Source organism: Lissotriton vulgaris, chromosome 9 (genome assembly GCF_964263255.1).
Source record: "Lissotriton vulgaris chromosome 9, aLisVul1.2, whole genome shotgun sequence".
Classification (NCBI taxonomy): Eukaryota; Metazoa; Chordata; class Amphibia; order Caudata; family Salamandridae; genus Lissotriton; species Lissotriton vulgaris.
The window spans coordinates 132217940-132233409 of record NC_141697.1 but is presented as its reverse complement, the minus strand read 5'-3'; the positions used below and the strand labels follow the sequence as shown (position 1 = coordinate 132233409).

Here is a 15470-nt window from a genome sequence, read left to right as displayed (position 1 = left end):
TGGAAAACAAGGTGTAATGACACACCAAACACCCAGTTTAACAGGGGTCTTCAAACTGGAGGCGGGCCACTTGGGGGGTCCTCAAGTGACCCCAGAGGGGGGTAGGGCACCAGGCTCTGGCCAAAAGAAGCATTATGCTGATAACACGCTTTGATTGCAGCAGAAATAATTAGTGGCAGTAAGCTGCTCTGTGATGGGCCATCGCTAACATCTTTTACCATTTAGGAAGGTGTCAAAAGGGAAGGAATTCCAAATGATCTTCAAAATCCCCACCCCATATCTAATAATCCAACTTTGGATATGTGTACATGTTAGTATGTTTGGCAAGCATGTATTTTATTGCATTTTCATGCAAGCTACCTTTAACAAAAATCTCACTGTGTGAGGAGGGGGCAGGGCCTCGCGCCGAGAAGTACTTCTGAGATACTTTTGACCCCACCCTGCCCTCAAGCCCCCTCCTACAAAAACAAAAAAAGAGCTTGCTGAGGATGGTGCCGATGTCCTCGGGTGTTTTCACACCCCTTAACCGATGTCGGTAGTTCAAAGTCTCGAAAAACGAGCTGGAAATCCACTATTTACGGTGGTTACAGCTTGTTTTCCCTGCCACTGTGTGAAATTGGCTTCTCACTGGTTGACCATGTGATGGAAGCCGATATTGTGTGTCACAGGGTAGCACTGTGTGAGTTGGCATGTCTGCATCTGTAAAACAGTAACAGAACTTAACTGCAATGTTTAAATAAGTCTTGACATATTTTTAAAAAATGCCAGTCTTAATCAAATAATCATGAAAAATGTAGAGGCTGCACTGTGGTGTGGGGTGACGGGGGTGTAGCGGTAAAAAGTTTGAAGACCAATGCAATAGAATAAGGTTAGAGCGTAATCACCATAGGGGTTGAGCCTGTCCACTCCGTATATGTTTTAAAGAGTTGCCCTTTTGAACAACTGGACACCTTGAGGGATCGAACACATAATGAACAGTTAGCAGGCATGGAGCTCCACATGATCTTGCAATAAAAAAAAACACTTCACCATTTAAAATATTCAGTATTCGGAAATATTACATTGTGAATCAAAAAGAAAATGTTAATTAACTGAGAACCCTGTTTTATTACGGTTAAAATTTATTGTTTGGAATTATTGAATTTGAAATACACAAGTTTTATGTAATTGAAAAATTTAAAAAAGGTAGTGCACAGGGTGCAGACATTCCATTTCGTTTCAGAAGTTCAGTCTAAACCTAAGTAGTTTAATCGGATGAAGGTCTGACTTGAAAAGAGTGTGTGCATGTTGTTACAGTGGGAATCAAGATTTGTTACATCTGTTGTTTATTTGTCCTTTTGCTTTGGCAGCTCGAAGTTTTTTGAGGCCCATGTTCTGTAGTTACAATGTAAACTCTGTAAATCTGTAAAGACACCTTGGCTTTAATAAATGCTCCACTGGCACTTGCTGAATGATTTTTTTTTTTTTTTTAGAACTGTGTTAATTGATTTCTGTATTGATTGATTTGCGTGTTTTGAGATGTTTCTAGTTCTCTAGTCGAGGCCAGTTTCAAAATGAATAAAGACCTCAAGAATAAAGTAGCAAGCAGGAGCGGCTCTTCCGCTGGAGCGGAGGCTCGCCACCCCATTTAAAATCCCCCGCCAAAGAAGAAAAAAATTATAGTTCATTACCATTTTATTTTTCCTCCTGTCCCGAGCGGAGCGCCAGGACAGGGGTGAGGCCGCTTCTGACTGACAGCGGCAGGGAGGAGGGTGGGCTCCTTAATGCACTGGGCATGTCTTTTTGGCCGGCTGTCTAGCGATGGCCAGTCACACGTGCGCACTTTAAACCTCTCAATCCAGCTGTTTTAAGACTGTTGGGTTGAGGGTAAATGCAGGCTTCCAGTGTGCTGTGGAGCGCAGAGGGAGGCCACTGCCTCCAATCAGGGCGTCACTCACATGCTGCATGTGAGGAGTGCCAGGATTGGGCAAGGGATTTCCAGCATCTGGTTTTAGTTCCTGCAAAGGAGAGCTCTGGAGCGAGGACGTTGCGTTAGGTAAGTTTTATTATTTTTTTAATAATAATTTGCATGCCCCCCCATCTTCTCCCCGGAGATACCAGCCGCCACTGGAAGCAAGTTCTCATGATGCCAACATGATACTGAGGGGGTGATTTTAACCTGTCTATTGGTGACAGACACACAAGTTAAGACCTTAAGGATGTGAAGAGAAAGGTAATCCAGGTGATAAAGTTTACATTCTTTTGCACCCATATTAAAGCGGTTTATGAACAGAGCACATCTTGAGTGAGGGAGCACGCCAAATCCAGGAGAAGAAGTCAGTAAATAACAAACACTAGCGTCTCCAAGACATTTAAATTGTGAGGTTTAAGACCCACAACCAAGTCTGATGCATTATTGAATCAACCTGACTTGCTAGACACCGTAAAGTAGTTTAATAACCAATTTTTTGCTGAAAACAATGTTTGAACTTCATCATCCCAAATGCTCTGGGAATAATTGAAGGCTACATTGAGGGAATTGCGATTAGTGTGACTGTAAAGATAACACAATAGAGTATTGATACTCTGAGGAGGCTGGAAACAAAAGCAGTGTACGAACAAAAACATATCCAATTTGGAAGTATCCTAAAGATGATAGCAGGATATAGTGGAGGAAAGGATGTCAAACACAGGACACAGCATTCTTCTTCATTCGCCAGCCACTTCTCTTGGAAATCTTATTTTCCTGGAAGAGTAGGCATAACTAGATTTTTACCTCTGCCTTTCCAAGATGGTAACCCCTCCAGTGTTTTTGCACCCTGGAGTTCCCAACCCAAGATGGTGTCAGCCACTTTTCCTGTGATGTCCTTTCCTGCTTACAGTATATATAAGTAGGCAGGATTCCATTTGGAATCTTTCTGGGCTCTTTCTCAACCCCAATACGGGATGGTTTTAGTATTTCACTTTTTGACCTCTGAATTTACTATGATCTATAATCAAGAATTTCAAATACTGCCAAGGAGTTTTTTTTCTGCCCTTTGTGTTTTTTCCTTTTAATTGGAACTGGCTAAAGGAGGTAGTAGACATCTTTCACGAGTATATTTAGTGCAGGACAGCACATAACATAGCATGTGTATTTGTAAAGTGCACATTCACCCCGAAGGGCAGTAACATGGCTACTGCAAATAACCCCGCTTTCCTCAGGCAATGAAGCAAGAAACTTGAGAGAACTTCATTGCCATCAGTCTTTGGCAGAAACAAAAGAGAAAAGCATCTCCACGACAATGAGAGAACTGGCTAAAAAATGGAATAGCATTATTCAAAAACATATCTGAACCTGATATTCTTTTAATATATTAGGATTCACAAATTAAATACAGATTGGATGCTTACAAGTTCTGTAACTTACAGAAACTGAGGCTGTCATCACCAAAATAGGTCAACTGCCATCACCCTCTTCTAAATCTACTGAAAAACTAGCATTTAAGATCATGTGGCTTTAAATAACTATAAACCTCTCTACCCCAAGACGTTCTCACTAAATGTAAAAATCCAAATGAAACGGAATGATTTAGCTGGCTTAATATCTACTCTCCCAATCAATCAAAAGGACTGAATACAAATCTGGCTATCCACATATCAGTCCAAAATAATCCCAGCGACCAGCCCCATCACAAACTTGGGGGTTGATTAGGATGGCGGTAGCAATCCGTCTGCCATCCTCCCTGAAATGACCCCCTGCCACATTAGGATGGCTGGGGGGTCCGCAGGGGACGGGAAGACCGTCCGCCGCTTTTCCGCCGTGGTCGGCTTGCGACCGTGGCGAAAAAGGTCCAATATGGTGGGTGTGTCTATCAGACACCGCCAGCCATATTAGGATGGGCTTTGGGGAATGCCTTTCGGAAAGGTATACGGTCTTTGCTTTGGGGGCCCGTTGCGGGCCCCCAGGGTGAAGATGGGGGTTGGGCGGTGCACATGGGGGTACCTATGGTACCCCCCTGCATTTCAAAGTACAACATGGCAGGCACCGCGCGGTGCCTGTCATGTTGTGCTTTGAAACGCACAACATGCATTTTTAGCATTGCGGCGGGCGGTGCTTTCAGCACCGCCCGCCGGAATGTTAAAAATGCGGGATGCACCCGCCACTGTGGTGGGTGCATCCTAATTCGGCACACGGACCTCCGCCATTATGGCGGACGGTCCCTTGCCACGACAGGATGTCGGACGGCATTTTAATCGACCCCTAGGTTCTTTACCAGACATAGAGCATATTGGACTAGTACCAGAGTTAATAAATTAGGAATCCTCACAACAGACTCGTTCTGGAATTATCACACACCTGGGAGAGATTCCATACACATGATATCCAAGTGGCAACATACACAAACCCTCTTTTTAGAACTCACCTGACACACAAAAGAAATTGTCAGTTTTAACATCAACTTAATCCCCGTGGTGGCCTGTGTTGGCATAAATGCTCTTCAAAAATCACCCTCACATCATCAAAGTGAGCAACGTCCGTTAGATCTGCTCCTGACCTAAGGGATCAATGGAAATCAATCTATAATATATCCGTACACACCTGGTGGGCGTGGCTCCGCTTGTTACCAGAGTTGACAACTTTGTTATCCAATTAACGACCCTTACAACCAGCACTTAATAACTATGGAAGAAACTAGATCTTTATCTGCAAAAGAAACCACCTGATTAAAAAGAAATCCTCAAATACAACCTGATGGATACCATTTTATAAATTATAATCAATGCCACAGTGTTGGTCCTCTGGTTCTCTGTATACCATACTCCAATGATGGACTCTTTTCCAATATTATGATGTTCACTCGTGCAGAAAGCGGAATGTCTTTGTAGCTAGCAGACCAAAGATTTCCCTTTTAATGACATCATATTTTTTAGTCGACGAGTATTGTATTGGCATTAATTGTGTACTTTTTATTTAACAGCAGTTACGTTACTTTGTGATTTTTTTTCAGATTTTTTGTTTTATTTTACCGCTAGTGGTCCCGCTTGCGGTCTCTCGACCACAGCCTCCCCAGGGCACTAGTTCTGCTGCTGCGACATGTTTCCTGCCCCCATACAGGTCACTAACATCCTCTGTGGCTTCCCATCCTGCCATCTTTGGAGAGCCAGAGGGACAAGACTGCTACCACCCAGATCACAAGGCTGTCCAATGAGGCATGGACCTTCCAAAAAATGAGACCTTAGCAGATAGCCCAGGCAAATGCAGACATCTTCGGCTCGAGCTGCCCGCAACACAGAAGCGAGCACTTTCACTACAGCAATAATAAAATCAGTTTCTTTTATTATGTAGCAGGACCCATGCTATGGGCCTCTCACACCCATTCCGCTCTCCAACTACACAAAAATGTGCCTTCCAACATCTTGCAGTATTCATTAGCATCAAGAAAAACAAGCATTTGCAATGCAATAGGTCTTGCATTTACAAGAGTTTGAGCTATTGGCATTCTAAATGACAATGCCTTTTAATTTATGTGCTGTTTTTAAAACAGATAAATAAAAGACATTGTCATTTCAATGCCAATAGCTTAAACTCTCGCAAATGCGAGCCCTATTGCATTGCAAATGCCTGTGCTATAAAAAATGCTAAAAAGCTTTCGGAGGGAGTGTGTCAGGCAGGACAAAGCTTGGAGGCTGTAATTAAAGCCTACTGAGTAACAACACATGTAACAGCGGGTGTCGCCATGGGAGGTTACAAAATGAGACAAGCCGTTACCAAGGAGGGACTACTAAGCCTATTGACCAATGAACAGCCATAATTTACAGTGGACAATGACACAAGCCAATGAAAAATATGGTAGGCAGAGCTTCAAGTCCCTACCTGAATACAGCATGCCTCGCAGAGCAGCGCATGCGCTGCCCAGGCTCGACCTAAAAAGACAGAAAATATGTACACATTGACTAATTAACACTGTGAAAGTCGGAACTGTCTTGCTAAAGATGGGCTACCTGAAGTATTAGGACTTATATGGAGGGCTCTTATCTCACCACCGCCATGCTCCTCCAAAACAAGCAACCCAGCTGCAGAATACCAACAATTATTTTTCTCTTCTAGGTCTGTGAGATCTCAGGAAGTGCGTTCAGGAGTCAGCAAAAGGAGGGTGCTGAAGAGGAAAGAGATGAGGTGTAAGATAGACAAATGGTGGAGATGCGAAAGGTAAAATGCGGAGGGTAAAAGGGTTTACATATCTGACTGAGCATAAGAGGAATCATTCAGATACTCTGAAGACATCACTCCTTCCAAAAGACTCTGTAATGTTTAATTTATGACTCAACAAATTTCAGAAAGGAAGCATTTTTAATATTAATTACTTACAACAAAATCACTGTTGTTACTCATTTATCTTTAACAGCTAAGTACCACTGACACAGACTGGCTGGTTTTAGGTGTAGGTCAGCAGCTGTTGTGCTATATAGCTGGATGCAACAACAGACTGCGCAGAGAGAAACCAAAATACTGGTTGGGTGGCACGCTCTGGGAATCACACAAATCTAGTTTTCACGTTTAAGACACTCCCTTAATTACACAGCCCCACAACACTTTTATGCTGCTACCCCCACACTTTTTTCACCCCACTTAAAGCCCTACCTAGAGCATTGCTGATCCCACTGCCACACCAAGCTATGAGTCCCAGACCCACCGCAGGGGAGTACAGTTGGGAAACTGGGGCATGCGTAACTGTTAAGAATAACTGGCAGAACTTGAATCTGCTGAGTTCCCACTCAATGCCAGCAGCGGCGACTCGTCCGATGCGGATGAGGAGCGGCGCACCCCTTCCCGCAGAGGAAGACCAAAAACAAAATGACAATAAAACAGTTTTTATTATCCTTTCAGTTTTCGTCAGGGCAGACCCCGAGTCGGGGGCGGGGCCATCATGACGACAGCAGCAGGGAAGAGAAAGCGGAGGAGTGTTGGGCACTGCTGTCATTGCCCATGTCGGTTTGGCCAGCCGTCTTAGGACGGCAAAACTGACATGCGCACCGACATCAGTCCAACCCAGCTGCATTGCTGGGTGGAGAAAAACAGCAGGTACAGGCTACCAGCCCCCAATGGAGCTCAAAACCAGCCTGCTCTGCCCAATCCTGATGCTGCTCTCATGGGTGTTGCCAGCATAAGAGCAACATATGGGTTGGCCGTAGGGCAGCATGGGAGCCTCAGCCTGTGACCTGAGGAGCAGAAGAGCAGCAAGCAGAAGAGCGGCGAGCAGCAGATACATTTTGTTTTGTTTTGTTACTGCCCACCCTCCCCACACCACTTTTCCCAAACACCAGCCGCCACTGCCTAGAGAGCCAGATCAGGGAAACCAGAAACACATGGGTCTGCAAAGGTAAAGAATCTCCGTGCGCAGGGTACCTCCTCGGTAGATTCCTATCCCGTCCTCCTCGGTAGATTCCTATCCCGTCAAGACCACTACCTCCAGCAAGGTTTAGACGTGCTAGTAAGAGTGGCACAGAGTGTGATGCCAACACGGCTCTTCCACAGCCTTACTAGCTCAACCCATGTGGGATGCCACTGGGCGCGTGCCCCTAGGCCGTGGCCTTACTCTGTGTCAATAATACAACAGCTTTCCAGTCCTTGTCCCTTCTGGCACACCGCACTGCTGTCACGTGCCTTAGTGTGACTGGTTCAGTTTAAGTAAGTTAAAACCATTACTTCCATAAGGTATTGGATTGTCAAATGAAAGCACGGGGCCTCGAAACCCAAGAGGCAGGGTTCTGAAATAGATTTCTCATAAAAGAAGAAGAGAGAGCCTGTCCATTAACACGTCACTTCTGCTGGCGGGACTTCCACGTGAACTTCGGCCCCTCCCCGCCCCTAGTCCAAAGTCTGCGTTGGGTTTTCTCTCCTGTCCCCTGAGCCTTTCTGCTGACAAGCTGTTCGCGGTTCCAAGAAGAGGCTCTAAGTGCTGCCTGTCAGCCCGCCCGCCCGGGCAGCCGTTTGCATTAGCGGCCTAACAGCATTCGCGAGACATTAAATAGAAACGTAATGTAATTGCACGAAAGATAAGTCGACTGCAGCAAAACGAGCCGATGCACAGAAACCACAACAGCTGCAAGAAACATATTTCAAAAATCCCATTCAGTCTCTGTACAATCGCAATTAAAGGCTGTCGTTTTCAAGATAATTATTGTATAGAATAGAACCACTTGTTTTCCAGTTCAATGCAAGGCGTCCTAAAACTCTTTATAGAGGCGGCTTTAAATAACCCCAAACCCAAAGGCAGTGAGAGGCGTGCTGTGTCTTCACAAGGCCAACATTTTCTGAAATATGATTCTACATTTCAAGTTTATTCCCTGCTCTGAATGACTTTTGGGTCCAAGTGTATTCAGACGGGTGGTGGAATTTCCAGTTGACCACTTACAAATGGTTTCCACTGGATCTGGTTGGAAGATATGAGCTTTTGGATACGGAACTATTCATGTGCAGTTGGAAAAACAAGTGAACTGCTACTGGGGGAATCAAAATACCAACTGAAACAAAAAAGCACTGCTAAACAAGCATTACCCGTTCGAGGATGTAACTGGAAGCAAACACAATGGACTGTGTTGCAGTTCAGTAGATGTTCAGAAAATGAGAACCCAGCACTCCAGTACTAACCAGGCCGAGCCTTTCTAATGAACATGTCTTAAAAAAATAGTTTAAGAGTCTATATCGCTGCCCATGCGCTGCCCCCATGGCATGATAACCAGGAATGAATAGATGTGGTCGTATGAACGGCAAACACGTTTCGCTCACACTCTACCTTCATCAGGGTTCACAATATATGCTACTATCAGTGTTGCGTCTACGAGTATCCTCAAAATCTTACATACAACAATGGATGCGTCCTTGTGTTTATCGTGTTTATCTAAAACAGCAACAGCCAAAATGTAGGGCTCGCAATACGCATGTCTATCCAAAAACATTGAAAACAATGTCCGAAAAACTTTTATTTGGAACCCGGGCAACTACACATGTTCAACTAAAACCGCAGTCACTGAAGTCCGGTGCTGTGTACGACAACTCATTTTCATGTCTCTTACTGTAAACTCTGGCAGTTTTGTGGACATTGTTTTCAACGTTAAGGATCGGCATATGTGTTGCGAACGCTGCATTTTGATGGTTGCTGTTTTAGATTAACATGAGGACACATCCATTATTGTGTTTAAGATTTTGAGGTTACTCTTTGATGCAACAATGATAGTGGAATATATTGTGAACCCTGATGAAGCTCGAGTGTGAGCGAAACATATTGGCTGCTTGTATGGCTGTCTGTATTTGAAGAAGTGATGAATAAAGAATGTATTCAAATGAACATGATTTGAATAATCTCCAAAATGTTGCTTGTTGGACTAAATGTTTTGATTGCTGCTCCCTGTCTCACTATAACATTTCTGATGTTAGGTTGTTTGATAGCCAACTTACGGAGCTGGGCAACAAGCTTACACACATAGGGGAACTTATTGGTTGTATGGAACATTAGTGCTTAGATACCTATGTTGTTTATAAGATGAATAGGTGTGGTACTTGTTGCTGCCAATGTCATAGTTTGTAAGTCAGTAAATTTCATATACCATAAAGGGACAATAATTCCCAGTACTGTGTCGTTTTAGGTGGAGCACTGTGAACGTCACTCTCTAGCCACTTCTCTTTGGACATGTTTAATAAATAAGCACTGGCTTTGCCAATGCTGATCTTTTCTGCATCCAGTAGTTTTACTATAACAAATAAAGTACAAGTGATGCTTCCCCACGACAAAAGCCTAAAGTCAGTGCTTAATTTGAGCTGGTGGTTTCCGGTGCTCAGTACCAGCACTTAATTGCAAACACTGGTGCTTATGACAGTCTGCCACATTGTGGCATTGTCTGACTAATTTAGAGATGAGAAAAACAACAAGTATTTATTAATTCAGAATATATTCAAAATTATTAGTACCTATCACCCAATTCATTCATATAGCTTTAGGGGCACAGAATATTCTGAACTGTCACACTTGGAGAAATGTGATTGTTAGCAGCTGTGGTGGTGCGGTTATTGGCAGCACCGGCAGGGGCAATGGTGAGGTGCAGGTGGCAGTGGCCTCTCGACAAGAGCCATTGAACTTAATTTTTTGCAAATTAAGCACTGCCTAAAGTGTTGATTTCTTGTAAAGCTTCTGTGGGCGCAAATAGCTGTCTCAGTACAAGTAGTTCCAGCTGTCTGTCATAGAGAGTATTTTATGCAATATTCCAAATACCAAAACTTGGCTCAAGATTCGTAGGCTTCCGTGTCAATCTTAGTTGCCTTGCTCTTATTGGTGTGTTTCGATCCTATCTATGTTTAACCCACCCACAGGAGCTTCTTGGTTTTAGTCTTGGTAGATTCGTCAATTGCTCTGCTGCAAACAGAGCAGCTGCTGCTGTGTAGATATACAAGGACTATTTTGTGTTTTTTAATAGCAATAAATGGGGGCTCATAACATTGTAATTGCAAGTTGGTCTCGAGTTTACATAGGGCATGGAAGGCAGAAATAATTTAAGCTAAGACAGTCAAGAGGTTCTCATGGGTGTTTCTTTCTGCTGACTGCCACTGAGCTGCTGCTAGCCGGTTCAAGGGCTCCCTCAACTCTCATCGCCATCCTGGGGAAGGACACAGCATAGAAGAGTCCTGGTCCTGCTTTTCTGTACCCTTCTTCCACAGCAGTAATGCCCAAAACTGCTACAGCAGCCCCTAACAGCCACTTCCCTGAGTCTCTCCATCTACATGGACATCATTTGCATGTGAGGGGCCTGCCCAGTGCTCTGGGAAAACAAGCATTGGCAATGGCAATCAGTCTTGCCTGTGTGTTAACACTTCCAATGCTCGTTTTGTCTGGGTTTACTCTTTGGATTGCCATTCAGCCATTCAGCATTACGCTTTGATGCCCGATGGGCTAAGTTGCGCTATATAAGTTTATTTTCATTCATTCATTCATCATGGACAACAACCGCTTAAGCAATTAGGCCAGGACAGACATGTGTAACTGAAAAGATATGTAACTGGTAGGCTCACTGCGCCTTTCAGCCAAACTTACTAAGACAAGGCTGAGAAAACAAACAATCAGAAATGAGAGGATGACTACCAGGAAGCAAACTGAGAAGGTGACAAACGAGTGCAAGAAGAAAACTATATATACTTGGTTTATGGGAAATGGGAAACGGGTAACAAAAGCATGCTCTGTACGTCAGTAAGGGTAGCATGTGAAAAACTGCAGTCATATAAACAGGCAGGAAACAAAAAATAATAAGAATGTTGCCCTGATGTAAATACTTCCCTTCAAAATATATGACTGCCCCTACATCCACTTTCAAGAACATGTCCAAACTATGGAGGTATAACGATTTACTGACACCGTCCTCAGGTGCAGGTAAGGTAACCATACCTACCCGGGAAAGAGAGACGACAAACCTCCTGAGAAAAAAAAATTCAGACCTAAATTTTCTTTTTGGGCATTTTCCACACATGGGCACTCCAAGATATGATCTTTAAATATAGACTATTTTGTCTGTACATCATTGGGCTAGAGCCAGTGGCTATACAGGCCTTTCAGACACAATACCTTTGATGTACTAAGGCAAACACTATCTCACTTATAATACATGTATGTTTCTTAAGTAAAATGTCACCACCTGTTATTCAAAATCTTATCAACCAGTTTGTTTGCATCAAACAGTTATTTATATTTTCTGTATATATATTCTCCCTTACATTCATTTTCTTTTTCTTACTTTTGGCACTTATTTCTCCTACATTTAATTCCGTTTTTAATCTATATTATTCCCTAATCAGTCTTCAATGCTTTAACTTGCTTTTAACATGTCAGGATTTGTGGTATCAGCTGTTTAGTTTCTTTCATATAAATCTGTTGCTAAGCAGTTTTCACAGTAAGGTGTTATACATATAAATAGATTTTGAAATTTACAGCAGTTTCCGTCTTCATGTCCTTAAGAATGACAACTGGGTAGACCTAGCACTATCTCGAATTAAATTCAGGAACAGGTTCAGAAACGAATCCAGATGCCAAACATTCAGAGACATGATTCCCAAAGGGGGTTTCCATCACACTTGGTGTTTTTCCACAGAGAAAATAATTTTACTAGTAGAAAAAAATGTAATTGTATACAGGCACGGTATTTCCTATGATGAGGAACTATACTGCGCATGCAATTCCGGATTGTAAAAATTGGTAAATACAAAAATATTGTATGACTTGCTCAGGAGTCTGCTCAAAATCTGCAATTGTCAGAGCTTTCAGGATATACCACTAGGAAGGTTATGAGTTTTAACCCCTTCCGTGCTGATGCTCGGAAGGGTGCTCGTGTGCTGGTGACGAGCCTAGGCTCGTCATGAGCCGTGGAACGCTCACACGCGGGGCTAATTTCCCCGCTGTGCTGAGCGTTCCATTGCGCGGGCGTGGTCATGACGAGCCCAGGCTCGTCACCAGCACACGAGCACCGTGCTGCATGACGAGCCTGGGCTCGTCATGAGCACAGCGGCGCCGTGCGCGGCCCCCCTCCCCCCTGCGCTGTGGGGAAATTAGCCCCGCAGCGAAGGGGTTAAAAGACGTATATGTACACAGGAGAGTGTATCTCTCCGAAAGTACATTTTTTGTTTGAGGGTTCTCAACATTTTATGCTTTTCAAATTTATTTATTTATTTATTTATTTATTTATAAAGTTTTATATAGCGCAAACTAGATCCCGAAGGATATCAGAGAGCTTTACAGTTAGTGGTAGAGGAAGGAAAAAGATCACAACAAGCCTAAATGATGAAACAATATGCATAGAAACATATGGTGCAAGCATAACAGATCCTATCTAATTCAGGATTAACGCAGAGTGTGCTAGTCAATGATAAGATGATATCCAGGGAGTGAAGATACATAATGAGGTAAATGTGTTAATATCTACATATGGACATAGTAGTCTGTAAAGGACTAGTTTTGTATCAATGAGAGACATCTCAGTGGAGGTTGACCAGGTAATCGCGGCAAGCTCAATCTATAAGACAATGTGGGTAACCTCTTGGTGACCGCCATCACAACAAAGAGAATTTGTTATCATTAGACATGGTTTGAAGCTGCTCGTCAATTCTAATGACTTACAAAATCACGTAAAATATGCAATTTTAAGATGCCCTTTGCCACTGTTTTTGAAAATGTCTTAGCCTTCTCGACAAATTCATCAAGGTCTTGATAAAGAAAGGTACCGAATATTCTTGATACCTCTTCTGCCATTCAAACTGGACTGTACTGTACCCTATATGGAGAACGATGATGAAACACTACTTGTGCAACGCATACACTTCAAACGTTGTACCGGAGGGCCTGAGAGGGGCAAAGAGAAGGCACAAACAAAAATTTGAGGCCTCTGAGGTAGTAAGAGGTGGATGTTAGTCAAAAGTGGGGCGGAGGAGAGGGTATATGTTTTTATAAGCGCACAGCTACTCAAACCATGTAGCCTCCTCCCACCCCCCACCACAATGTAACATTGTCTAGAGCATGGGTACTCACAAACATTTGCCCAGGGGCCACAAAGTACGGTCTGTGGTGTGACCGAGGGCCGCACTGATGCCAGCAGGGTGGCGGTAGGGGGTCTGGGATTATGTATGGAGGCAAATAAGCATTTTTTTGCAGGTTAATAAATGCTTGCCTGTTTATTTAACATTTTTTTCTGAATATTAGTGCTGAGCAACTAAACCCAGTGGGCCGCAAGCGGTCCCCGGGCCGTATGTTGTGTATCACTGGTCTAGAGGAACCACTGCTTCTTGACTAATCTTGATAAACTTAATATAATTGGTCGGGACACAGAGGATAGGCAGAAAAATGCCACTAAGCCTACCACATCAAACATCCCCATGTTCAGCATTGTATGTGCTTCTTCTGCGAGCAAAGAGTTAAAACTGTAAATGTCAAGGATAAAAAAAAACTACTTACAGTGACTTACTGCGTAAGCAAACTGCATCAGAAATGATGCTCTCAAAAATAGCTCATGTTTTCTGCCGGGTTCATTGTTGTCCTTGAAAGTTCTCTGTTCAGAGGCAAAAACTCATCATAAAAATCCCCTGTGGTGTCGCGTGAATACATCCAGCCGATGAGTCACTCGGCGCTCGTTATGTGTGTTTGTTGGTTCACAGCCTGGCGCAAATTATGGCCACTTAGTCATGTGGTTTTTCAATGACTGACCTTCCAAGTTTTTCCTTTCTTTTTACGCATTTTACATTGCATTTTTACACCTGTATATTAAATAATGTATGCGCTCCTTTGAAATTGTTCAGGCACCTTGTCCAGTTCTTTGATGAGACTTTTTGCGCACTGAATACCCTGGTGCAAAAGCACTGAGCATTTCACGTTGTGGCCTAGATACAGCTTTAGTTGTCACACCAGTCTAAATGAATAAAAAACAATACCCACATAGTGTCAGCCCTCTTCATCTACTGGCCTGTTCATCTGTCATTCACATTTGCATCAGCCTATCACAGCGCAAAGTACATGGCAATGGATTAGTCCACCCCCACCACTGTTTTTCTTGCACTGTGAGTGACAGCATTTTCCCTGGTTACATGTGCACGCCTGCCTAAAAAGAACTGCACTTCAAGACTAGAGGTGGTGGTGGGCCAATGCTTCACGTCGGCAATGTTTTCATCTTTCCGTTCTTAATGCTTTTATAGTTTTTTTCAGTCATTCTTTTGTGTTTCAAATACGTCTTCATGTTCCTGCAACCCAAAGCCAATAACATCTTTTTTGCACAATAAGAATTACATTTTCCTTTGATGTGCATTCCTTCTTAGTGCACCTGCCTGTCAGGAAACATCAGTACTGTTTTTGAAAAAAAAAATGTTCATGCAATTGTTACTTATTCATCTTTACATTTTAACTGCAAAAGAAAATAATACTTGGTTTTCCATTCTGCTTGTTTTCCTAATATTTCCAATACCTTTTAAATACAATTTTAAAAGTGAGTTGGAAAACGGTTTTATACAAAAGGTTTGGCAAAGAATGGCAGTAAGGATTTGCAAGTTGCACTACCCACAATATACACAAAGGTCACAGCAAAATCTTATTTGCATATGTTGCCCACCTCTTAGGTCCACTGCCTGAGAACACCAAAGGTTACAAAAAAAGAAGAATAGAGGGGCAACAACAAAACAGGTGGTACAAAGGAAGTACCCAACAGATTGTTTATGTACTTTTATAAACGAGTACTAGTCCTTCATTGATGTTCATAGGTTACTTTTATTGCATCCTTCATAAAGTCTCTTGAGAAAGATGAACAATCAACACAGCCAACGCGTTACGCTCAAGTTGGGCTTCCTCAGGGCAGATATTTGGAACGAATAAAAAATTGCAGGTAAAGCAATCTTCAGATGACGCATATATGTCTCTGTTTCTATATTGAAACTTTTCAAAAAAGCAGAGGCATCCAAAAACTTCTTTTTCCACAAGAGAGAACTGCGT

The 15470-nt window shown here is 43.0% G+C and overlaps 1 protein-coding gene across 1 annotated transcript in view; it reads right to left on the bottom strand.

Annotated features, from left to right (window-relative positions):
• Positions 1 to 15470, bottom strand: part of TTC9 (tetratricopeptide repeat domain 9) — a 243788-nt gene that overhangs the window by 191300 nt on the left and 37018 nt on the right. The window lies entirely within an intron of this gene.